The sequence below is a fragment of the Tachypleus tridentatus genome, chromosome 8 (assembly GCF_004210375.1).
Source record: "Tachypleus tridentatus isolate NWPU-2018 chromosome 8, ASM421037v1, whole genome shotgun sequence".
Lineage (NCBI taxonomy): Eukaryota > Metazoa > Arthropoda > Merostomata > Xiphosura > Limulidae > Tachypleus > Tachypleus tridentatus.
The window spans coordinates 100,979,458-101,006,391 of NC_134832.1; the positions used below are offsets into that span (position 1 = coordinate 100,979,458).

The 26,934-nt window shown below is 33.2% G+C and overlaps 1 protein-coding gene across 4 annotated transcripts in view; it reads left to right on the forward strand.

Moving 5' to 3' along the window:
* The first annotated feature begins 3,825 nt into the window (after window positions 1–3,825).
* LOC143223066 (uncharacterized) overlaps window positions 3,826–26,934 on the forward strand; it is a 54,020-nt gene continuing 30,911 nt past the window's right edge. For 3 of the 4 annotated variants that reach the window (XM_076450481.1, XM_076450482.1, XM_076450479.1), the window contains exons 1-2: window positions 3,826–4,312; window positions 24,293–24,368. The gene's annotated coding sequence lies outside the window, so the exon portion shown is untranslated. The remainder of the gene's footprint in view (window positions 4,313–24,292; window positions 24,369–26,934) is intronic. The other variant, XM_076450480.1, reaches the window with a different exon arrangement.

Sequence of the window (26,934 nt, forward strand, 5' to 3'; positions counted from 1 at the left end):
TCAATCCCACTAATCGTTGATAAAAGAGTAGCCCAAGAGTTGGCGGAGGGTGGTGATGACTAGCTGCCTTCCCTCTAGTCTTACACTACTAAATTAGGGACGGCTCGGTGCAGTGGGCTAACAACCTACTCACTTAAAAACCTGTTGAAGAATCCGTAAGTGATTGCGGCCCTATGTTCCTTGATGGAATCGAGTGGTGAATGAACTATTGATATGTTGAGGAGACAGAATCATTTTTTTAAATTTAATAAAGAATGTTGAAATTAATCTTGACCCATAAATTCGCGGAACTAGATAACCAGTACGATAATTTATAAAACTCTCGTTTATAGCTATTTACCAAGTAAATTCGTGTTAATGTAACGTAAAATAGTACTTCTTATATGGGCTGACCGATTTCAGAAACAATTAAATCATGTTTTAAGTAACTTTACAGAAGCTGTACGGCCACCTATCTTTTACAAACGGCCTGGCATAACCAGGTGGTTAAGGCACTCGAGTCTTAATCTGAGGGTCGCGGGTTCGAATCTCCGTCTCACCAAACATGCTCGCCATTTCAGCCGTCAGGGTATTATAACGTGACGGTCAATCCGACTATTCGTTGGTAAAAGAGCAGCACAAGAATTGGCAGTGGATGGCGATGACTCGCTGCCTTCCCTCTAGTCTTACACTGCTAAATTAGGGACGGCTAGCGCAGATAACCCTCGTGCAGCTTTGCGTGAAATCTAAACCAAACCTTAAATTATCGATGCTAAAAACCATCACATGATCATAGCAATACTTTTGTTGAATTCTGTAGGCTTTTTTTTCACTAAGAATTTTTATTTTTGAGAAACTGGATGATGTAATCTGAAATCTTCATGTCTGTATAATCTGTCAACGACATTTAACAAGTAGTTTACAGAAGTAATGGAACAACTGTTTCTTATTACCGATTAAATTAAGTTTGTGACCCATAACATAGTATTTGGGGTCCGATTTAGAACACCAGAAGTCCCAGCACACTTTGTTAAAGTGGTAAAGACAATGTTTCTATTTACTTATTTTACTTTGACAGAGATATGCACTGGTGGAAGTGACTGAACAGCCACTGAAATATTAAAGTATCTCTTCGAATAACGACGTAGCGCTTTGAACCGCTACTTGGTACAGGTTAATGTTGTTCTGACCTGTTAAAGAGCACTTTGGAGTCTTCCTAATGCCTGAAGTACTAAGTGCAGTTTATAGCAACTGCATTGTATTTAATGAAGCAACGAAAAAAGAAATATATTCATTTTTGCCACGAAAATTAAATATAAATATAATTCATAGAACATTAGTGCTGAATGCACTGAAAAATATCGAAAAAATAAGGAATTTTAAATGTCACTTTATTGTCACTAAGTAACGTTATGCTGCTGAGATTACATAATGTGTTATCAAAAAAATTAATTTTTACGTCGACCTATAATAGCACTTGCAAAATTAACAAGTCAGTTTTAGAAATGCAGAATGTTATGTATATTGTGCCCCCTTTTGTGTGGCGCTGCAGGCGCAGCTACTGTTTACATGTTGCTCAGTGTTATACTGAGTCATGAAGTTAATTTATTGAAGAAATCTGAACTAGCCAAGAATTTCAGTGTCACATTTATCGTAACTAATTTACAATCTTGGAATGATGAAGACGTTGTTTTACATTCTTATTTAAAATGGCATTCAGTAACTTTTAACATATTGCTTGTAAATAAAGAATGGAGCCATTTCAAAGGTTTTATGTCGGAAGCAAGAAAAGTTTTCTAATAATAATAAGAACAACCATAATGTTTTCTTAGTCTTTGAAGTCGTCTTAATCAATCCATTTGTCAATTATATTTACATCTTATCAGTATTTTATACATATACACTGATGCACTGTTTGCTAACGTCAATGCGGGTAATAAATAGCGTATCATGTAGTTGATGCTGCAAACTCGTGAACAGTACGAAACGTAGCCACGCAACTTCGATCAATAGCTTCACTGCCGAAACCATTAGATCTCTTGTAAACAAGCAGCAAAGTTTTGTTTTTTATGCAGCAAATAAGTTACTCAGCAGCAATTTGGACACTAATGTACAAAACTCGAGTCAATACGAGTTAATTATGTGTGCATATACATACACATTCATATTTAACTCTAAATCGTTTTTCAAACATTTAATGTATAGATTTTATTTTTGGTTAAACAATTAAAATGCGATGCAGTATCCTTTTCCACACTTACTTTTATAATAGACTTTAAAGTAATCTGTAGTTCAGCATTACTTAAAACACATGGTGTGACAAATCATGACACAGGTTGTAAAATTAACAAAATAGAAATAATTCGTCATCTACACGTATTGATTTCTAGTCATTTCTAGATCCATGAAAACAATAAATATTAATATTTTTGGTTCACTGTCATAAAAAGACAGGACATCCTTCACAACGTAAGATCACGTTTATTCTGTTTGCATTTTATTATTCAAAATATTAACATTATGAAGTAAGACCGGTTGGAATTACCTTTATCTTAACCTTTACAATCCTTAACCAACGCAAATGATTGAACTGAATGAATACATTTCGTGCAGATAGTAGAAATGTATTTTAATGAAGCTACCAGTTATCTGTTGAAGTATATGATTTTGAACTACAGTCCGGAGGAAAAACAGCAAACCCTAACATTCACTCTGAGGGATTGACTGTCACTCAAGTACATACAAAGTTATGTGTCTAGCGATATTTTTCGTTATCGCGAAAAACGAAGGGAAACTTATTTTCTATTTACGTTAAAAAGTAAAGTACATAGTTCAAAGCTTTAAAAATCATTTCTATAAATAATAAGTAACTTGTATATTCTGAGTTAATAGATCAAATAAATCAATACAGAACTTTACAGAAATATACTTCAACATATTAACAAGTTACCTACAACACATTACAACTGGTTTACTAAAGAGTTACGAAAAATAATATGCTACATAATCCGAATGAGTAATTTACTACAAAATTGCATCGAGAATATTTTATAAAACTGAAACGATTAAATCTAAATAATTATTAGCCTATTAAGGGTTAATAGCACTAAACATTTTCACTATTAACAACACCTTATGTAACACGTGATTAAGAGGAAGAATACAAGACTTGAGGAAATCTATCCCTAAATTAGAACAAGTCATTAGAAGGGATTTTTGTATTTCTATTTTATATTTCTTTATTACAAACTTAACAGAACTCTCTTCCTCCATCCCTAACTTTTAACTAATGACAAAAGAGAAGGCAGCTAATCAGCAGTACCATACAACTTGCTATCCACACTAACGGACTGGCAGTTACACGTATTACGCATTCACAGCTTAAAGTTCAAGGAATATGTTTTGTATCGCAAAGATTCGAATGCGGCTCACCAATTCTGAAATCCAGAGCTCAACCTCAGAGCCAACCCACGTCCAAGCAGAAATATATCTATCTATCGACTGATTAATCTGATATAACTAGTAGCAAAAAGAATATATTTGTGGAATTGGGTATAGCTTTCCCATACCCAACTGGATAAGCTTTCCCCTATACGTTTCCTTTTGTACCGAGAAAATGTTGACTTAATCTCTCTTGGTGGATTTGAAAACTACTGTAGATTTTTACGTTTTAACTTTTACTTTATACACAACCGCAACTAATATACATATAAATGATTATAAGAACAAAGTGTGCCGACTTAAGAAATATTATTGCGTGCGTACATATGATTTGACGAAGTATTGATAGATGGCGCTAGTAATTTCCATGCCAAAATACGTTACTTACGTACAAGCATACGAAATCGAACACAGCCAGATCAGAAGGAGAGTGTGAGATGTGCTGGTATAGTTAATACTTTGATTGTAAGCATAGTGTCATATAAATTTAACCACCGATTTCCAGAGAGGCCAACATTGAAGATGGCATGAGAAATATGTTTTCTTTGGCGTTTTGCACAAATATGGCTCAACCAGGCCTAGTATACTATAGTCAGAAGTCGCTACTAAATTTTAAACTTTACAATGCTCGATTCTAACGTTAACTTAAAAGTATTAAAATATTTTTATGACTTATAAAGCGTCAAGTTTTTCCAATGAGAATTAGTGACAGTGCGTGTTACAATCTGTTCCTTTTTGACATTCGTATGAAGTAGGCTTAGACTGACTGTTCGTACTCACAGTGACTTGGCGTTTTTTTAGGATTTGTCGATTAATTGTGAATTTAATGCTTCACTTGTGGTCTCCAACATCGATGTTTGTTGCGGATTTTGGTTGAATGTCTTCGTCTTGGGTAAGAGTAAACTATAAAGTTTTTAATGATAACGTCAAAGAATTTAAAAAATTGTACAGAAAATAGTTAATGATAATTAAAGAATTAAAGTGATTCTTTTAAGGATCGGATCCGTACGTTTAAATTTTTGTACAAAGAAAATTTAAGCTTACGAATCCGAAATTATTTTGTACTTTTAATATGATGATCTACTTTCGAATGGAAATTCTATTTTTGAAAGAGGAAAATTTCTACGTTAAAACCTATAAGAGTGGCCATCTTTAGGCAATGTATGATTAACAGCAGTTGTATTTATTTAGTATGACCATAATTTTTGCTAACTCTACATTGACTAAAAGTGGCTGTATCTTTCGGCTGAAACGTCACAGTTTCAATTTTGTAGAACATATTTTCAAATGTTTAATCAGTTTTCATCAAAACTGATCTTGATATACAATTCAATCAAGCGGAACCTCCATCTCTTAATTATACTATTTTTTCTTTGTTAAAATTTGATATGGCTAGGGCTTAATATTCAATTATGGTAAGGAACCGAGCAACCTACTCTTAATATGTTTAATTTATTTATTTTGATTATGAAGAGTAGCAAATGTTTCTAATACTTTTTATTTTCATTTTAATATATCCTTATTGGTAATATAATTTATGATAGTAATGTATTTTTGTTTAGTGTAAGTCTTTTAATCTTATGAAAAACTGTTAACTTGTTTTGGCTTACATTCAGGAATTGGAAGTTTGAACGTTGAACCATGGTTAGCGTCCATGACATTTTTCCTGCTGCTGTAGAAAGACGGCTCTCTGGAGACTGCTAAATCCACCATTTTTAGTCAGACAAAAAACAACAAACCTAAAAGTTGCTATGCAAAGATAGTCTTTGTGCACCTTTGACTGAACATTCTAAGATCAAATTTTAGGGTCTTACTGATATCAGATTCTCCTGTGAGTGTTTGTGAATAGGTTTTTGTTTGAATTTTGTGCAAAGCTACATGAAGTGTAAGACTAAAGGGAAGGCAGCTAGTCATCACCGCCAACTCTTGGGCTACTCTTTTACGAACGAACAGTGGGATTGCCCGTCACATTATAAAGCCCCATGGCTTAAAGTACAATCATATTTGGTGTTACGGGGATTCGAACTCGCGACCCTCGGATTATGAGTCGAGTGCCTTAACCACCTGGCCATGCCAGACCACCGTGAATAGGCCTTGTTTTAAGTAGTGTCTGCAGGTTCATTTAGCCCATCAATATGACCTAAAATAGTACTATAGAACGTGGCGTTTCTTAATCCTAAATGGCAGGGTTTCGTGTTTCCAGTTTGGAGCAGGGACAATAGACGGCACTATTTTACTCAAAAGGTCCAGCATATATTTCTGTGTAAAGAGGCTTAGCGTTACAAAAAAAAAAAAAAAAAAGAGCTTACCCATTATAGTCGACACCATCGAATACGCTTAGTATCTTACAAAGCAAAAATCATATATGAACGTTTCCCATAAACTGTGGCTTCATAACCTATGAATCTCAGCAAGGATGGGAAGGTCCATGGAACACATGGATTATACTAAACATCATAATAATACATGTTCGGTATCTGATAAGTTGACTTTAAAGCACTCATAACTGTCAAATGTGTACGTACGGTAAACCAATGTACTAAAAACTTGTCATTTTTTGAGATAAAAGAAAAAAAACACCTCTAATAACGGGTTGGCGTACATTTCATTTAAATAGCAGCCATGATACGACGTCGCATGGAATCCATAAGACTCTGAAAGATGTCCTGAGATGTTTTGCCATTCAGTCACTAATACTTTGCGAATTCATGGAATAGTGATGGTGAATGTATCTCTGAAGTCTGTCTCAAAATTCATCATTGAATTGGTGTCCCGGGAGTATTCCTCAAACTATACACGGAGAACGGAACCATTGTCGTCTCTAAAGTGGCTGTCCCATCAGAGTACACATAAAACATTAATTTTATTAAAGATGATGCTGGGTTAAGCGGTGACATTTATTTTGCTTTCTAAAGGAACAAGGAACTAAGACATGCCAGAAAAACATGCCCTAAGTCATGACTACACCTCCAGAGTCCTGAAACCACACTTAAATCGTAAATAAGTAAGCAAAGGATAATTCATAGGACTGCATCATTTTTCTTTTGAAACAGCTTATCCGTGAAACTGTCTTGACTACTTTAACATCTCATAAAAATGCATCTACCATTAAAATTATTTTGAATTTTGAATATTACAGCTACTTTCCTTTTCCCCGTGTACTTGTTAGTCATTTACAATTGTAAGGATCATCTGACACATCACGTAATCAACATAATTTGAATCTGCAACCAAGTCAGGACCAAGTCCGAAAGGTACATAGGCCCAAATAAAGTTGTCAGACCCTGTATGTATCCATGTATTATTGATAACTGGAATTATTTATGATATAACTGAGAGACTTAATATGCATATGATCACATTAATTATTCTTCATCAATTTATAAGCACCAAATATTTACTTTACCCAAATAACCTTATATATCTCTGATAAACTTGTCAAATTGATTTTATAAAGTTTCATACTTCTGAATTCATTATATTATGTACTACTGTATCTTAATGTTATTAAATATGAATTAGTTTTTAAATTTCTAAGAGCATAAAGTTGTGTGAATAAACCAGATTGACTTGAAACTTCACATCTGTTTTCATTAAACAACACTAATTAAACCTTTGTTTGACTTCCCCTTAGAAGAAAGACTTAGATGATTAGAGAAACATTTAGTACACCTTTGACTCTATAACCAGTTTTAATATTAAATATTCGCGTACAATTTTAAACATTTTTTCATTATTTTGTAAATACAAATCATTAAACTAATACTTGAGATCAAACATGTGATCCATCTAGTGACATATGGCCTAGAATCTTGTTTTGATACATAATCTGATACTCTCAAGTTCTTTGACCAATGTTAATTGATTTTGTGATAAGTTTCAGTTCAAATACACGAGGGATACTTTTCGATTGCCACATAGTAAATCACTGGCGAGTGAGCACATTTTATTGTGAAAACCAATTACTCACATAAAACAGTGTTGATATATAAGACTAATTAAATCATATATTTTTGCTAATTTCATAATAATTCTAAAACACGCTAATATGAATGGGCTACTTGTAAGAGAATACGTCATTATCTTATTGAACTTGTTTAAAAGTTTACTTTACTTTATAACTGATGATCCACTAATCACCATAATTCCAACTTTTCTTCTGATGGATGTCTTTCCTACTGTTATGGTTTTAAATATGAATGTGGACTGGGATTTTTTTACAGTAGATGTCTGTAAATTATTGACGATAAATTCGAACGTTAAATGGACAGCACACAATCCACTTGTTTTGAAATTATATATTTAATACGAGTCAAATCTATGTACAAAAATTATTTACACTATTGGATATCACAGTTGTATCTAAAGTTTATTTTGTGTCAAGAGTCCATACAGGCTGATTCAGTTAGTTTAGGATGCAATTAACAAAACAAACTATTATTTTCTACTTTGTTCCTTACTCTGCAATCAGCGACATATTCACTTATGTATGGGCTACCACCGTTATATCTTGAAATTTAAATATTATTTATTTTTTGTTAATCTCCACACCCACGGGTTCAGTTACTTTTATACGATAATTATTCTTTTTATCTCTGTTAAACTGTGAAACCCACTTTAAAATATCAGCCGTTATGGTTAATCATTCACACGCCAGATAGCTTCATGTTTTCTTTAACTAAGTTTTTTTTTCTTTAACTGAACTTTACTAGATTCGTGCTTGCCTATATTTATATATTATTCAATGAAGCCTCGAACTTCTATAAACTACGCGACTTATAATGTAACAATACTCATTTAAGGTAACAAGAAAAAATACTGAAGATTCGAATAGCTTGGCGTCAACAATAATATAACAATTGAACCACACATATAACATGTGACACTTAACCGAGTTACGCAACCAAACTCATCATAACTATCGTGTTTAATAAAATAATTACTTTATCTTTTCATGAAGAGTAAACAATCATTAAATATTAGCTCATCAAATAAACTGAACTGAACAGTATGACTCTTAAACTAAACAGTCTTGGATATTCAACACCTATAAAAAAATTCTGTTTCTGGAGCTTTTGTTTTTCATGGCTGAGAAAAAAACGTAAACATTTGTTTTCGAAACCTTTGATTGATTTGAACAAGATTAGTAGTGTGAACAACAATAAATCACAGTTGAATCAGTGCAACTATGACAAGGAATCCACAAGTAATGAAACCTACAAAATATTTAGTTTATTTTATCAGCGTTTGTTTATATTTATTTATGTTTACCTTTTCTTTAAAATAGGAAGTTTCTTACTATCGTTAATCATTATTTTCTGAAATGAACGTAATCATAAATTTATTAAACTTCAGAGATTGAAGAACTTAAATATGTAAAACTATTTTTCAAATTATTCTAAACTGTATTAAAACCATCATATTTGTTTTTAGTATAGAGATCTAAACGAGCATTACAAAGTAAAAATATAATAATAATAAAACACTATAATATTCGAAAATTCACACATTATCCATGTAGTGTTTTCAACAGATGTTGTTGTTTTAGGGTTAGGTGTCACATTATATGCTTGAAGCACTTTCTGTCTAATCAAAAAAAAAAATTCTACTTAGTTCATCCACTAGATACAACTCGCATTATTGGGGGAGCAGCATTAGAAATAGAAAAAAAAAATGTTTAATTTATATTATAACTCAAATTAAAATTAATGAGGGTCTTCATTAAATTTGTTACCAGAATTGTGTTGTTGTTTTCTTCTAGTTTTCGTTATCAGAAGCAGGTGCAGTAAATTTCAATTGAAAATGAAAGAAGCATGGCTTCGCTAGAAAATACAGGATAAGATATCTAGAAACATGCGACTAAAAAGGTTTTGTTAATGCTTGTGTTGGAGATCTTTTCCTTCATGGTTGTACATTTAAGAAATCTTAGGAGAGTTAATTTTTACAGCAGACTTGATGAGCTTTACAAACAGAAGAGTTGTCTGTAATGATTAATTATAATTTCTTCCAACCAGTTGAACTGTAATTGTAGATATTTCTACCGTGACAGCTTCGCTAATACAGTTGAATTTCAACAGTGAATCCTTTCATAATTCTTCTAAGTTTTAACTTTAGTTTATCCGGGTCTATCCTAGACATTTTTTTTATAAATTGGTCGTATAGAATGCAAAAATTCCTTTTATAATATACATACCTTACGTGGCCCGGCATGGCCAAGCGTGTTAAGGTGTGCGACTCGTAATCTGAGGGTCGCGGGTTCGCATCCCCGACGCGCCAAACATGCTCGCCCTTTCAGCCGTGGGGGCGTTATAAAGTGACGGTCAATCCCATTATTCGTTGGTAAAAGAGTAGCCCAAGAGTTGGCGGTGGGTGGTGATGACTAGCTGCCTTCCCTCTAGTCTTACACTGCTAAATTAGGGACGGGTAGCGCAGATAGCCCTGGAGTAGGTTTGTGCGAAATTCAAAAACAAACACACACAATTTTAAAGATGTAATATATATATATATATATATATATATATATGTGTGTGTGTGTATATTTGTTTCAACGAATGTTTGAACGTGTTTAATAGTTATGTGTTTCCTGTGATGACGAAAAAAACCACTTGTAGAGAAAAATATACATGTAAAAACGGCTGGTCGACCCATACCAGCTGTTTTTACATATATAGCTATTTGTTTTACTCTTTTACGTAAATATTACGTATATAATGTCAAACGTTTTACTTTTAGTATTTTCGTATACTTAATGTTGTCTACAGATGTTCGCATTTCCTGCAGACTGTTGTCACTTCTAGTGTTATCCATATAAATATTTGGGGCTTGGATCAGAGCAATGAACTCAACACATTTTGTCAATTATAATATCTGCCAGCTTTATATTATACTGTCGCCAACACACACAGAGTGAAATTATACAGTTTATAAAACAAAAACGACATAGAAGTTATTAAGATAGAAGAAAATGGGGAACATCTGAGTGCAAGTTGTCATTGCGATAATAGGCTTGATGTTTTTCTGCATATGGAATAATGACATTTTGGTTACAAAGCAAGTTTTGTAGGAATGCGACACAAATTATTTGTTGTTAAATAGAAAAACTAATCAAAGGTGGAAAAAGAATCAAGAATAAAGTTTTAAATATTCAATATAAACATATTATAGAAAGAAAAGGTTGACTGCAAGTAAAAACCAGGTTGATTTAAAAGTGAAATGTGTTTGTTTGCACCTTAATTCCTCTGAACCTATTAGGCCAATCTCAGCCAAAAGGAATATCCAAATAGGGTCAAAATTGAAATTAATCCTATTTATATTTTGTAAATTATGTTGGTTAGTTACTCCCAGCCTACTGAATCAATCTAAAACAATCTTGGCAGGTATATGTCCTAGACAATGTCGAACGTTCCAAACCGATTGAAGGTTAAACATTGAAAGTTACTGGTCTATTTCTCAAACAACCATGCTTTTCTCATGGCCGATGATGCGTAGGCTGGTATCAAAATGAGCATTTGTTGGTACATGGAAAACAAACTACAAATGTTGTTCATCAACAAGTTTTGTTATAAGTTTATGTTCAAGCAAATACTTTGAAATATACAATTGCTATTGAACTGACATTGTTTTAATTAAATTTAAACATTCCCTGTCAAATGACAGGTATTTAAACCTGTAAATAAAGAAAAGCGTGAGAAATTTAAATTCAGTGGTGTGACAGGAAATTTACAAGATCAAGAAAGCTAGTCAAACAGGAAAATAATGAAAATGTAAAAATCACAATAAAGATTTATATAGGTGCATTAAGGGTGAACAAAATATTAGGATGGGAGTAGGACTTCCGAGGGATGATACGGAAAGGCTCGTATATTATTATTATGAGGTGAATGGACTGTTAAATTTTGATTTTTCTTCAGTTTTTACTAACGAAAATTTAAGCAGAATTCCACGCATTGAACAGTTGATAGATGGAAACAAGATTGAACGAGATAACTGCATTAATTCTGAGCTTGTTAAGAAAAATGGGAGAACGATTAAACTCATTGGCCAAATAATATTTTTCTAATGGTTTTGGAGGAGATTTAAAATTGGATATGTGAGTCTCTTGCTATATTTTTGGGGATCCTTGAATAATGGGCAAGAGTCAAAGGATTGAAAGCTAGTTAATGTCACTCGTATTTTTCAAGTGAGGTGATAAAAATTATCCCACCAATTATAAATCCATTAGTCTTACATCTATTACTGAAAAAGATTTAGAATGTCTGATAAAAGATGATATGCAAAATCTTAAACAAATTTAAGAATTTTATTGAATAGTCACCATGGACTTACTGAGGGAAAATCTTGCCTTACATGTCTTTTGACATTCTTTGCAAAGGTTACTGTTCATATAGATGAGAATAAGGGTGAAGATTTGGTGTATTTAGATTTTTAGAAAGTCGCCTTTGTTAAGGTGCCACATAAAAGGCTTGTAAACAAATGATTTATTTAGGTGTGAGGGATATGTTAACTAATTGGGTAGAAGAGTGGCTGAATGGAAAGAAGCAGAGGATTTTTATAAATGGAGTTCACTTAAACTGTATTAATGTAACAAGTGGGGTACCTCAGGGCTCACTCCTAGGACCTTTGATCTTTTTTATTTACATCGATAAATAAGAAGGAATAGTCAATAAATTGCAGATCATTCTACAACATTACAAAATGATTTAGATCATTTAATGAGTTGGATAAATAAATGGCAGACGGGTTTTAATTATAATAAATGCAAGATAATTCATGTGGATTATCGTAATTTTAACTATACGTATAATTTGGATGGGGATTTTCTTAACAGTGTCATTAAAGGGACCTTGATATAATGGTTATCAATCTCTTAAGCTATTCAAGCGGTATGCTGGTGCTAGCGATAGATCAAATAAAATTTTAGATTGCATCTACAGAAATATTCTATAGAAGTTTAAAGACGTTATAATTTCATTGTATAGGTTATTGGTTAGGCCACATTTGCAGTATTGTGTTCAGTCTTGGGTTTCTTATTTTAGAAAGTATAATGAATTATTGGAAATGGTAACTAGAGCTGTGTCTGATATGAAAGTATTGTCATATAAGGAGAGATTAAGATCCTTGAAATTGTTTTCCTTTGAAAAAAGAAGATGAAGGAGATCTGGTTGGGTTGTTTAATATTGTAATGGAATTAATAGTGTTCACGCATTATATTTTTGTTACTGATACTTATTCGTGAGAGAAGTAGAACTAGGAACCACAAACTTAAATTTTGGCAGAGAAGGAATCATCTTCGGCTAAGACTATATTTTCTAAAAGAATGGTTGGCCTGTGGAATGGGTTTTCTTCAGATGTTGTGTGGGCATAAATTTAAGTGTGTTTAAAAGAAAAGTTGGTAATTATATAAATGATAAGGGATCACTATAAGATGTTTTCAATATTATTTAATAGTTTTAGTTTATTTTAAAGGCTGGAACAGCCGACTTAAATATATATACATATATATATGTGTGTGTGTGTGTGTGTGTGTGTGTGTGTGTGTGTGTGTGTGTGTGTGTGTGTGTGTACATTACTGGATAATATCAAAGATTTAACTTTAAATCGTATAAGTTGTCGAAGATTAACACTCTTTATATTGAAAACAATTTTGAGCAATTTTAAGTAATACCTGTTTAGATTATTTAAAAACGCAATTGGAAACACAGCTTTTAATCAAATGTTCTGTAATTTCAATAAAATACTAATATTTATTCATTTGATAAAAGTCTATATCAAACGGATCAAGTTCTACCCATCCTTAAAACATTTTTAGTAAACAAGGGAAAACGCAAGTTTACATTAAAATAACAGTTTAGTGAGCAATGATATATATGTAGAAATAAAGTTGTGTTTAAACTGCGTATTAAATATTAAAACAGTGAGAACTTCAAAATAAATAAATGATAAGGTGTGTAATAAATAGAAAGTAATATATCAAGTTGAAAGCGCACCCTATAAACAAGTGATTCAGTCTCACGTTTCACGTTTAGAACTTGATGTAAATAAAGTAAATTCATAACTCAGTGCCTTTCCACACACTATTGAAGGGACGATTATTAACAAAATTTAATACTGTTGATATTGTGATAATATCAAAAATATACCAATAGTTGATTAAACTAATCAGTTTTGGAAATTATTGATACTTTTAAGTGGACCATACAATTTAGGGAAAACATACAAATTATAGCAATGTGCTAAATAGTGACATGACAGCAGAAATACCGACGTCAGCACATTTATAGAAACCGCATAATAGACGTTACTCTCAACGTTTAAAAACTCGAATTATTATTTTTTATTAATAGTTCATATTTCAAGGATCTATATAGTGCATTTATAAACATAAGTTGACTGCTATAGAGAAAATATGATTAACTTTTACATATCGATTTCAAACTTTAAATATGTATTGCAACAGCCAGTCTTTTTTGTAAGGGTCTTAGTGAAACCACCTTTGAGGTGTCTTAGGAAAGACGTCCTTTGTTTGTTTGTTTGTTTTGGAATTTCGCACAAAGCTACTCGAGGGCTATCTGTGCTAGCCGTCCCCAATTTAGCAGCGTAAGACTAGAGGGAAGGGTAGTCATCACCACCCACCGCCAACTCTTGGGCTACTCTTTTACCAACGAATAGTGGGATTGACCGTCACATTATAACGCCCCCACGGCTGGGAGGGCGAGCATGTTTGGCGCGACTCCGCGACCCTCAGATTACCAAACGCACGCCTTAACGCGCTAGGCCATGCCAGACCCTAGGAAAGACGTCAAACAAAAGCTTTACATGATGTGGGTTTTCAGTTGGTAATTGAACATAAGGTAATACAATTTCATAGTAAAGCATCAAAATTTCTAAGACTTATTTTTGATTAACAATTATATATACAATTAAACAATTGAATACCTTTCATAAACAATTAAAGTATATGGTTTATTTTAAATTTTATATCGTTAGAGTTTTTTTAAAAGAAAAGTAAAATTGTTTGTATGATGGTGACTGTTCAGTCGAACGAGAAATATTTGTACATAAAATCCATTGTTTTAGTTTTAATAAGTAGTTTATGTAATCCATTGTTTTAGTTTTAATAAGTAGTTTATGTAATCCATTGTTTTAGTTTTAATAAGTAGTTTATGAAACATTATATATTAACATTTTTAAAACCCGTGTATTAAATTTTATAATATTTATTTGTTAGAAGAAATAGTAGATTCGTGAAAGTTTCTGTTTGTGTTCAGTATTACTGTAATCTGGATAAAAAAGGGTTTTAGATCCAACTTGTGTTTAATAATGTCAGTAAATGTTTCAAATAGATCTAATTAAAACAAAACGGGTAAAACTGGTTTTAATGATTCCTAAGTTCTTTCTAACCCCCATATTCTATACTTTCATGACATCTCATACAAACAGGATAAATCAAAGCCCTTATCGTTCCTGTCGTTGGTAGTAAGTTGAAATACCGAAAATTCACTGACACGTGTTATTTAAGCATATTGGGGGTCATTTGTTACTTTTAGATGACATTTAGGTATTTAAGTGTAAGAAATTATTCGTAAAAAATGTTGCCTAAGGTACCGCTGTGATTACTTAACCCTAGAACTATGTATTTTAATCGGTACACGATAACAAATTTTGTATTTCAGCAACGTGTTTTTTATACCAATCTATAATATTAAATTTAGGGTCTGGCATGGCCTAGCGCGTTAAGGCGTGCGTTTGGTAATTCGCGCCCGAGTCGCGCCAAATATGCTCGCCCTGTCAGCCGTGGGGGCGTTATAATGTGACGGTCAATGTGAGTTGGCGGTGGTGATGACTAGCTGCCTTCCTCTGGTCTTACACAGGGATCCCAATAGCTCGAGTAGTTTTGTGCGAAATTCAAAAACAAAATATTAAATTAACTAATTTATGTAATTTTTATTGTTTGTTTTTGTTTTTGTGATGTATTTTTTACTATTGTTAATTTCTGAGAAGTGACTTGTGAGACCATGACTTACTTAATCTGGAACAAAGACAAATATTTTATTCAACTGTTTGTTTATTTCAAGAAGTTGATTCTATAGCAAAGAATAAGACGAGTCTATTTATTGTTCTTTATCGACATTTAACTAAAATACCGAGCAAGTATGTTTACTTACTAAATCTTAGCTAAAACGCCAATCTACAGCATTTCGTGGCAGTTTATCTCTGTCTAGTTTTCTTGCTTCTGCTTGTTCTATGCTAAAAAAACAACAACTACTTTTCATAATCTTTCTTGACACATCGTATTCCTTGCGTATGCTTACTTTAGATTATATAATTTTATAAATGATCTCTCAGCAACGACAATGGTGACAAGAGAGATTTAAAAAAACAAGCTGTGAAAGAAGACTTTAAGACAATGTTTTCAACATGAGAGACTGGTTATCTCTTTGACTGAACTCATTTTATGAATATCATTCTTATGACATGCTTAACATACGATTTGTAAATAATAGCGATATGTTGCTACTATATGTTTTATGAAACTATTGGCATGGAAACTCCTCATCTCCTACAGACACCAGGAGTAGAATATTAAATCTTTGAACAGTTGCCGAGTTATAATATCCAAACAAGAATAATACACTGATAGTTTGCTCGGTTTCTGTTAGTTTCTTACTCTCGTATAAATCACCCAATCGCTGTTTAACTTTTTTGATCCTATTTTCTTTGAATTTGGAGTTAATATTCCACTTTAATACAAGAAGAAACTGCAGTCTCCCTTGCTTTCTAAAATTCAATACGACAGAATGTAGTGTTTCAGCGACAATTTGAATCCATTTTGTGACTTTTATGAGATTAAATTATTCTTGTTGTAACATTTTAGAGACACAATTCACAGTTTATAAAACTTTGTCCTGAAGAACTACACAGAAAACAAACTGGAAATATTCTAGCTTCTTTTTAAAGTATCATTGTTTCAGATACTTCATCACTTCTTCTAACAGAAGAGTTACTCTAGACATTGCTTTCAGTACGTCTAAGTGGCAGAAAAAAACGCAAGTCAATCAAAGACTTGTTACGGGATGACCATCGTGTTGGATACAGTCTTTGACGTGCACCCGTGACTTAATCATGAAAGGGGAAGGTACTGCCCATAATATAACACTGTCAACAAAAACTGTTTACAGTATTTTCACCTCGTCAAAAACACATGACACTTCTGGAGTTACCAAAGCTTAACATGTAGTGTCAAGTTTAGATGATGTGTAGTGTATATTCAGCTCTTTCATAGTGATTCAAGCTTGTACACTACTATAAATGCCATTTATTGTTGCTGCTCTGTCAGACTTGTCTCTACGTTTCAAGAGTATTTAATGTAGTTATTTGAAGATTAATCAGTTTATAAAAACCAGTTACTTATTTTACCTTTAAACATGGCCAAGCGTACAATCTTAAAGACGTAGATATATGTGCTTAAAAATATAGATTGTTATTTATGTAAGAAATGAAAAAATAATGCAATAACCATTGTGATAGAATGTATAACTTGTGATATAATTGTGGTTATTATAGTTTATCCATGTTAATAATAAGTATGACTGTTATAAATGTAAGAATAATACAAAAATGCTGATACCAGTGTATAATTCATAGTTTTAAATACGATATGTATAGAACAATGACAACTCAAACATAATTTATTTGCTTTTGGTCATATTATGGTTATTTAGTAAAAAAACGAAAGGAAGATTTTTTTATTTTAGGCAAGTTGTTTTTGTATCTCAGAATGGCTGGTATGGGTATTAACACTTTTATTCATAAGCAGAGACCAACGTTTGGACCTTCCTAGGTCATCTGGGATACATTTTTATTTCAAGTGGGTTTCTCGATATCAAAAAATTGGGGCCTGGCATGGCCTAGCGCGTTAAGGGGTTCGCGCCCGAGTCGCGCCAAACCTGCTCGCTCTCCCAGCCGTGGGGGCGTTATAATGTGACGGTCAATCCCACTATTCCTTGGTAAAAATGTAGCCCAAGAGTTGGCGGTGGGTGGTGATGACTAGCTGCCTTCCCTCTAGTCTTACACTGCTAACTTAGGGATGGCTAGCACAGATAGCCCTCGAGTAGCTTTGAGCGAAATTCAAAAAAACAAACAAACAATTTATGGTAAATGTGTTGCATTTTTGCATTGTAACAGTACCAGACATTAAGATGAAAGGTTTTTTGGACTGATGAGCTGCTTTAACCTATTATTTTTATTGAATTATTACTACTCTTATCTTCTAACCTACCATAATTCCCATGGTCAATTATAATTTGTCCGAATACTATTCTATATAGCAAGTAAACTTATTACTGGATATATTGTTTGTACTTCGTGTTACTATTGTATGTAACTTATTTCGCTGTAGGTATCGTAACGCATTGTATTTTTATAAGCCTATTACGAAACTTTTGGAAGTTAGTTTGGAAAGGCGCCAACAAAATGAATTTATGATAAAAATCCAACAGTAAGAGTTTGGCATCCTAATAATGCATATTTTCACCTAAACGTTTTTTTTTTAATGAACATGTTAATTAACTGGTAAATATTTTTGATCAGTGCATGTTAAATACAACAAGTTATTATTTTTAAACAATGTATTTCGTAGTTACCTGCAGAACTGATGGACTCCCATGAAAGATCATGAAAATGCATATCTTGTAGGGTTTATTCAATTTTGTGTCTCGTGTATATATTGATAATATTTATTGAATCCCGAGCAAGATCCTGGTATAATTATATAGGATCCTAAACGATCTCACTTTATTATACAATACAATTTATTATTATATTACCGATTCTAATATTTTGCACGTTTAAATTTCAAACTAGAATCATCGTTGCAATAAATCTGTAAGCTCGCTAACAGGACTTAATCCCGTAACAACCCTTGAAATTGTTGCTTTAATATAGATCTACGTGTAATAGTTTCAACTTTATTACCTCATGATTTGGATGGCATCGCACGCATACTAACTTTTCATATTCATAAAGGCCTGGCATGGCCAAGCGCGTAAGGCGTGCGACTCGTAATCCGAGGGTCGCGAGTTCGCGCCCGCGTCGCGCTAAACATGCTCGCCCTCCCAGCCGTGGGGGTGTATAATGTGACGTTCAATCCCACTATTCGTTGGTAAAAGAGTAGCCCAAGAGTTGGCGGTGGGTGGTGATGACTAGCTGCCTTCCCTCTAGTCTTACACTACTAAATTAGGGACGGCTAGCACAGATAGCCCTCGAGTAGCTTTGTGCGAAATTCCAAAGAAAAACAAACATATTCATAAAACGAAATTATCATTAAGCGAACCAGAAAGAATCATAGAGATACTCGACACCATTAAGCCAATCAAATACAAGAAAAGCTAGGACAACGTATTGTTTAAAACGACTTCAATTTCTTTATAACGTTATATTACAATTCACATTGCTAGAAATCTAGTTAAAAATCTAGTATTTTTCTTTCTTAAACATTTCTTTATGTCTTTGATATATTCATCAGGCTTATTTACTCTACAGACAGGTCAAAGTGCGCATGTCACGCCATTGCAAACTTATAATCTGTCTAACTGCAGCACCACACGTGGAAGTTTTGGTAGAAAGCAACTATGCAGCTGTGTGAAGCCTCTGTGCATACGTTCCCATCATTCCCAGCTTTTGTTATCGTTTAATAAACATACTAATTATCGATTGCAATATTTTTTTCTTGGTTTAACTTAAGAACATTACTTTCTTTTTTCCCAGTATTTGTTATTTATCCAGCACTATATTTAATCAACAGATAAATGGAATATAACTTTCAAAATGGTTTTCCCTGCTAATCTATGCTCAGTGTCACAGCACTGCTAGTGTGTAATGCTCGTGAGTAGTGTAGAAAAGATAACCAAACGTAGAATAGAAAACATGTCTCAGATATTTGTTGTTCTCACCACCTTCTACTTAAATAATAGGTTGTACCAAGCCCTATAAACATGTAATTCTTCTAACCTGAAATTTGTTCTAGAAGGGAACGATAACGAAGAATTTTAAAGTTAACGCATTCATAAAGTGTACAAAATGCAGTAATTCTTAACTTGTTACTAAATTAAATGTCTTTAATGTGTAGTTAATTCTGTATATCAACAATTTCTCCATTGATTCTCTTGTTTGAATTAATAAGTTTGAATAATGTATCTTATGACTGACACACAGGTATGTTGGCCTATTTTATAAACCTTAGTAAACAGGTAAAACTAAATAACGTGTTTATGTGTGGGTGTTTACAGGAAACAATATGAAATGCTCACTATAACACCTCTTCCTATATTTCATTCAAGTGTGATGATGTAGTTACTTCCTAACCTTTTAAAACATGTATCATCTAATACACAGTAAAACCTGAACAGCTCGTAATTATTACAGTACATGTACTTCATCTATCGATATGGTCTTGTACCAAGAATGGTAGTAATTACCAAACCAATCACGTGATGACACGCGTGGCTCAAAATTCACCACACTTCTTAATAATACTTGTAGGCTGTTTCGGTTCCCCTCTCATTCTGTGCGTGTATGAATATATATATACATATATATACGTACATTGTAAGTGCTTTGCGAGAACAAGTCTACCATCTTTATTTGACTCAGCAGTCTATACTCGACATGCTCCCCGCTAGTACAGCGGTAAGTCGACGGACTTACAACGCTAAAATCGGGGTTTCGATTCAATTCGGTGGGCTCAGCCGATAGCCCGATGTGGCTTTGCTATAAGAAAAACACAAAACACAGAGTCAGACATTTAATTGCGCGCCTTTTGTTTTACAAAATTTAATTTATTCTGAAACCCCAAACCATGTCAGTGATACGAACGTTAATTCTACAAAAAGTATAATAATAAAGAAGAATCAGTTACAAATGAAATGTTTCAAACATTTATGAATACTGTACTATTACATGTAATTATGGCTATCAATTTACAAAGCACTTATTTGTCGTCGTATACACAGTCTACGTATAGCACGTGTTTCATATTATATGGGTGATTTCAAAATTAAGCTTCTTAGTTTTGACTGGAAATCTACAAAAGTTCATGTAAACGTGTTTTTTGTGTTACGTATTACTACGAGGTGTCATTAACAGAAAGGAATGTAATCCGTGATGACGAGAAAACTCACTTGTACAGAAAAATATATATGTGAAAGCGACTGTAAAAGCTCCATGTAGAGGAGCGAACAACTGATTACGCTAATCTGAAATAATGCACATCGATTGTACTGTTGCTGATTAACGTGGATTGTTTGTGTGTGGTTGTAGAACAGAGAATTTAACAGTTCGTCAAAGGAAAGTTAAAAACATTTCATAAATTCGACCAATGACCAACTTGCATCCATTTGCTCATTATTATGATGTATTTTTTACACTAAACACTGGATTTCAAAAGCTATTGCGTAGCTTTGTGCATAAAAGCAAACTGGCCAGATTATTGTTCGTAGTTTTCAGGTGTTTTGTTCTTTTAGTGATTTGTTTGTTTGTGGTTTAGATGAGAGGTGTGCAAGATCCCGTCTTTTGGGTATTATTCATTAACGAGGTATTCGTAAAATGTGTTCACAAAAACACTGATCCCTACATACGTCACTGGGCAATTTAAAGACATATTTTAAAATGATTAATTCTTCCAGAAGTTCTAAAAACTACAAGGTCCGGAAATGTTTAGCTAATCTGTTTAAAATGCTAAAAAAATTGTATTTGCATGATTGTACATAATAAGTATCATTTTATTTCAAACACATTTACATTTCGGATCAACTTTTAAATTGACTAACATTTCCTGTTTCCTAATCTTTTAATACTGGTCCGTTGATTTTGAAACACAATTACGGTTTTTTGTTTGGAAATTACTAAAAATAATAAGCATTCAAGAGCTCATATATGCCATTTAATAAGAATATGAAAAACACAGTGACGTCAATGCATATATATATTATGGAGAAAAATCGATAATTCTTCCACCTTCAAAGAAGAACTGACTTTTTTTTAAGAACTTTACCTCTGAAGTTTGTTTGTTTGAATTTTGCACAAAGATACACGAGTGTTATCTGTGCTAACCATTCCTAATTTAGCAGTGTAAGACTAGAAGGAAGGCAGATAGTCATCACCACCCACCGCAAACTCTTGGGCTACTCTTTTACCAACGAATAGTGGGATTGACCGTAACATTATAACGCTCCCACGGCTGAAAGGGCGAGCATGTCTGGTATGAGAGGGACTAGAATCCGCGACCCTCAGATTACGAGACGAACGCCTTAACCCATCTGGCCATTCTGGGCCTCATCAATGTGAAATAAATGGGAGAGGTGTGACCGAAAATGTACAGAGTGGCCCGTAAGTCCCTACCCATCCATATATCTTATGTATCCAATGTATCTGTGTACTGTCCCTCGTTTTCGCTGCATAATATTATGCGACGCCATGTTCTGTGAGACATTTTCCTCAACATGGCAGGGGTCATTGTTCCAAATGCCGCGGTAACAGCTGCCTTCAACTCATCAGTAGTGTTATAATGTTGTTTATAATAACATATGGATGGGTAGAGACTTATGGGCCACCCTGTATATAGATAAATGTGTCTTGCTGTGAAGAGAATTATCTATTCGTTTACCACATGTTCTTGTCAATATATATCAATACAGCAGTTTGATGAAGGATTATTTTTGCGTATATTAATTTTCTTACTTACTCTTTATTCCACTGTAAAAAACAGGCATTGCATTAGTCACCAAATATATGAATATAGAAACCTACAAACATACGCTTAGTGCAAACCATAGCAACACAGTGACCAACACATACAGCTTAGCGCCGGCCATATACTGTGTGTGTGTTTTCTTACAGCAAAGCCACATTTGGCTATCTGCTGAGTCCACCAGCCATAGAAGAACGCAGAAAAAAAAAGCAATTGTTTGGAACAAACGACATAAATTATAAGAATTTAAAAGTGAAAGTAAGAATGAAAGTATTGCAGTGAAGTACCTGCTGCCATGGTAACAATAGCATTACTACGGACCTGAACCTGAGAAAGGTAATAAAAAAATTAAAATAAAATATTTCTTACTTTACACACACACAAATAATCCACAAGTAAGCTTTGTAAAAAGTCTACAGAAAATCAGTATCTATAGGGTCTGGTTGTTAAAATAATTATTACCACAGAGTTGTATTTAACTGACATAGAAACCCAATGCTATGTTTGATTTTTTAGAGACATCGAATGGATAAGCTGCTAGTATAATAAACAAAACATGATACTTTCCCTCTAGCAAACCGTTCACGCTGCATTCTACGTTCTTTTACAACATACATACAGATACTGAAAACATAAGTGCTTCGTGATTGACGTCACGAACATTTGTCTGTGTATTGTTAACCATTGTTTTTGTAACAAATTTATCGTAAAAACACAAATTAAGTACCTTGTGATAAATAACATAGATTATACATAAATTTTTGTTTGTTTATTTAATTTCGCGCAGAGCCACACGAGATCTATATGCGCTAGCCGTCCAAAATTTAGCAGTGTAAAGACTAGATGGAAAGCAGCTAGTCATCATTGTACTAAATAACCATATATAACAAGAAAACCGCAAAAACAAATAAATTGTGTTTGACTTTGTCATTGTCCTTTAGATCGGTTGTTCTGTATTTATAACTATCAAGTATAAACGAATACCATCATTTTATATTGTTCTTACATGTATCATTAATATGGTTAAACTTTAATAAACATAAATTATATCTTAAGTTATACATTGTATCACAATAATTGTTTATTATTTTTCACTTCTTAAATAAAAAACAATCTATATATCTAAGTAATTCAACAAAAAGCATATGCTCTACGGTTCGTTGATTGAATCGTATGCTAATAAACTTATATTCATAGAATTAACCTCTTCTTATCTTTTGTAGGTTGAGAAAATTTGTGATATACCAAATCTTTACCTCTTTTGAAAAAGCTGATACAATTTATTGTACAACATTTAGAAACCCCTAGCAGAAGATATGTTTCTTAACAACATGTCTCCTTAGGATTGTATTTTTGGATACGTATGAGAGTAAAATAACTAATTGGTTTTGATTTTCAACAGCCTGATGTTTAAATATCCTTATATATATTATCATGTACAATGATAATGCGCCTTTCGAAAGGGATAAAAACCAACGCATTAGTGAGTTTTCAGAACCAGTATTGTTGGATATAGAAGCCTGTTTAGTGTAAGCATTATTATTTACTTTATTTTGTGAGTTAATATTTAACGATTGTTTAACTTTTTCATAAATAAACTTAGTGTTCCAAAAATTATCTAATCTCAAAGTATAAGTTCAAGAGAGGTCTAGTTCAATGTACACTTTTATCAATGTGTGTTATGGATTATTCTAGGTCCGGAGGATTCCACTCCTCATCAATAACACTTAACTCAAGTTAACCAGAGATAGGCTGGACCTATATCATAGTGAAAAGTGTCAAACATACTGTTGGTACACAGGTGCTTTGTAGTTATTATGAGAAAAACCTCTTGTGAGCAATGACACTTTCCTATCCACTGAATGGGTTTATCTAATAGTGACAACAAAGCACCTACACACCAACAATATATTTAGTTTTCATAACAACAGAGTTAAGTATTAATCATAGTTAAATATTAAAGGTGACTGTTATGACAAATTTGGTTACGTAGCTCAGTAACAATCGTAGATTCTGTTTGCAATACACTGTTGTCGAGGCTTTAGTAATATTTTTAACTCAAACTTTCACAGTTTTTCTCGTTATTTTAAATGAATATTATTAAATCAGCACCGTTCCCTTTTACAGAAAGTTCAAGGCGTCAGTGATCAACATAAAATATAAGCGACTAATCGAGAGCAAATTAAGAACTAAAGAGACAAAGGTAAGTTCAGTCAGAGGCAAGTTATAAAACATGAAATTAGCTGGTTTGTGAGTTTCATAGTTTAATAGAGATAAGGAGAAGAATGTGTCTTGTCAAAGGATGTTATAAAGTAATTGAACCCGTCTGTGTGAAGTTTGACGAAAGAAGACAATTATTTAAAGTTCGAGATACAACTGTGGTAATCCATGGGGTAGCATACGTGAATTATTCATTGATACTATTGTGGTAAAAACAAAAGAAATATGGTTCATCTTGTCAATTGGATTCTAAAGTAATTGAATCAACCTACATGAAATTTTGACAAGAAAGAGGCCCCCCGCTAGTACAGCGGTAAATCTACGGATTTACAAGGCTAAAAGCAGCGGTTCGATTTCCGTCGGTGGGCTCAGCAGACAGCTCGATGTGGCTTTGCTATAAGAAAACACACACGCACAAAAAAGAGATAATTATTTATGGTTTAAGATAAAACTGTGATATCCATAATATAAAAAATATTTGTATATAGTTTGACATTTTTGAATATATTATTTTAAAACAAGTGGAGTGTTTATGCTGTTTAAGTGTTTAAGTGGAGTGCTGTCTGTTTATTGTAGAATTTATCGCTAACAAGTTACAGACACCTACCGTAAAATCTAAACCCATATAAATAAAACTCTCAAAAAATAAGAAAAGCAGATGGAGATGTGAGTCTTGAAAATAAGAAGGACAAAGGACGTCCATCTGCTGTTGGAATTAACCAAGTGAGAAGATTAGTGAAAAGAAACCCACGCCAAACTGTTTGAGGGTTCGGTGTTGGCATTTACACAACTTCGGACCATCTCGAGCAAATAAGAAAAGTGAAAAAACTCGACAAGTGGGTTCCACGCGAACTCAGTGAAAATCAGAAAAATCGCCATTTTGAACTGTGCTCTTTGCTGATTTTGTGCAACATAAATGATTCATTTCTTTATCGAATTGTCTCCTGTAGTGATAAGTGGATACTTCACGACAACAGAAAGCGATCCATGTAGTTGCTTGACCGTGACGAGAATCGAAAGCACTTCCCAAAGGCAAAGTTGCACCAACAGAAGATTATGGTCACTGCATGGTGGTCTGCGGCCAGTATTATCCATTAGAGCTTGCTCAATCAGGGCCTGAATATTACTGTGGAAGTTTATTGTCAAGAATTGGAAGAAATATACAGAGAATTTTGTGAAAAAAAATGCTAACACTAGTCAATCTAAAAGCACCAATCTTGCTTCATGATAATGCTTCGCCACACGCTGCTCAAATGACGCTCCAGAAGCTTAACGGATTAGGCTATGAAACATTGTCTTCAACAACAGAGCAGCAGTAGAGAATGGATGGCTTTAAAGATTTTTTTAGTTCTAGGATTTAAGAGTTTTATCGTCATAACATAAATAATAGGTTCAAAGGTTCTTATTTTGATTAATAAAGTTACTTTGAATATTTGTATTTCTTTTTAAAGTTAAAATTTAAAATCTGCCATTATTTTTCGAACAACCTAATAGTTGTATCCAGAGTTTTAAATAATTGTATTCGTTTGTTTGTTTGTTTTTGAATTTCGCGCAAAGCTACTCGAGGGCTATCTGCGCTAGCCGTCCCTAATTTAGCAGTGTAAGACTAGAGGGAAGGCAGATAGTCATCACCACCCACCGCCAACTCTTGGGCTACTCTTTTACCAACGAATGGTGGGATTGACCGTCACATTATAACACCCCCACGGCTGAAAAGGCGAGCATGTTTGGTGTGATGGAGATGCGAACCCGAGACCCTCAGATTACAAATAATTGTATATTTTTCGGCATACTCAACACAGACCGATCAGTTACTTCAGAATAGAATTAACAAGATAAATGATTATTCTTTTATCTTTTATTACAATACAGTCTGTGATAATATCACTTTAAAAATCGCTATTATAAGTTCTTTATCGCTAAACTCACAACCACAAAATACAGATTTTAATAATAATCTTAATATTTCAACACGTATTTATATTCCGACAGATGTCTAGAATATTTTATGAAGTACTAGATATTGTGATGCAATGATACTTAATTAAGATAACGAGAAAAATTAGAAAGTTTTAGGAATATGACGCAACAATATAACAATTGCGAACTCATAACGTACACGCTATACAACATACGATTCGTAAAATCTGCTGCTTAAAAGCGTGCTTCAAGTAAAAAAATCTTATGTTACTGAAAATCTTTCGCATACTGCCATTAAGTTCATATTCATGTGAACATTAAGCACCTACTCTCCGCCAGCTAAATAATTACCTGAGGCGCACATTAACCAAAAAAAAAAGACTCTGTGTTCAAGCTTTAATACACAATCATTACAATACTGCTATCAACATTGAAACTGTACTGAGTTACGTATGAAAAAACAACTATTTCAGTAGCACATACATATTCGTAAATGACAGCTAAAGTCTGAAACAGTTAATGTTCTTTTGTTGTACATGGTTATTTAAATTATTAATATAATTAAACAATAAATAACTATTCTGCATGTAGATAATATAGTACCTTACTATAATAAATATACATATTTA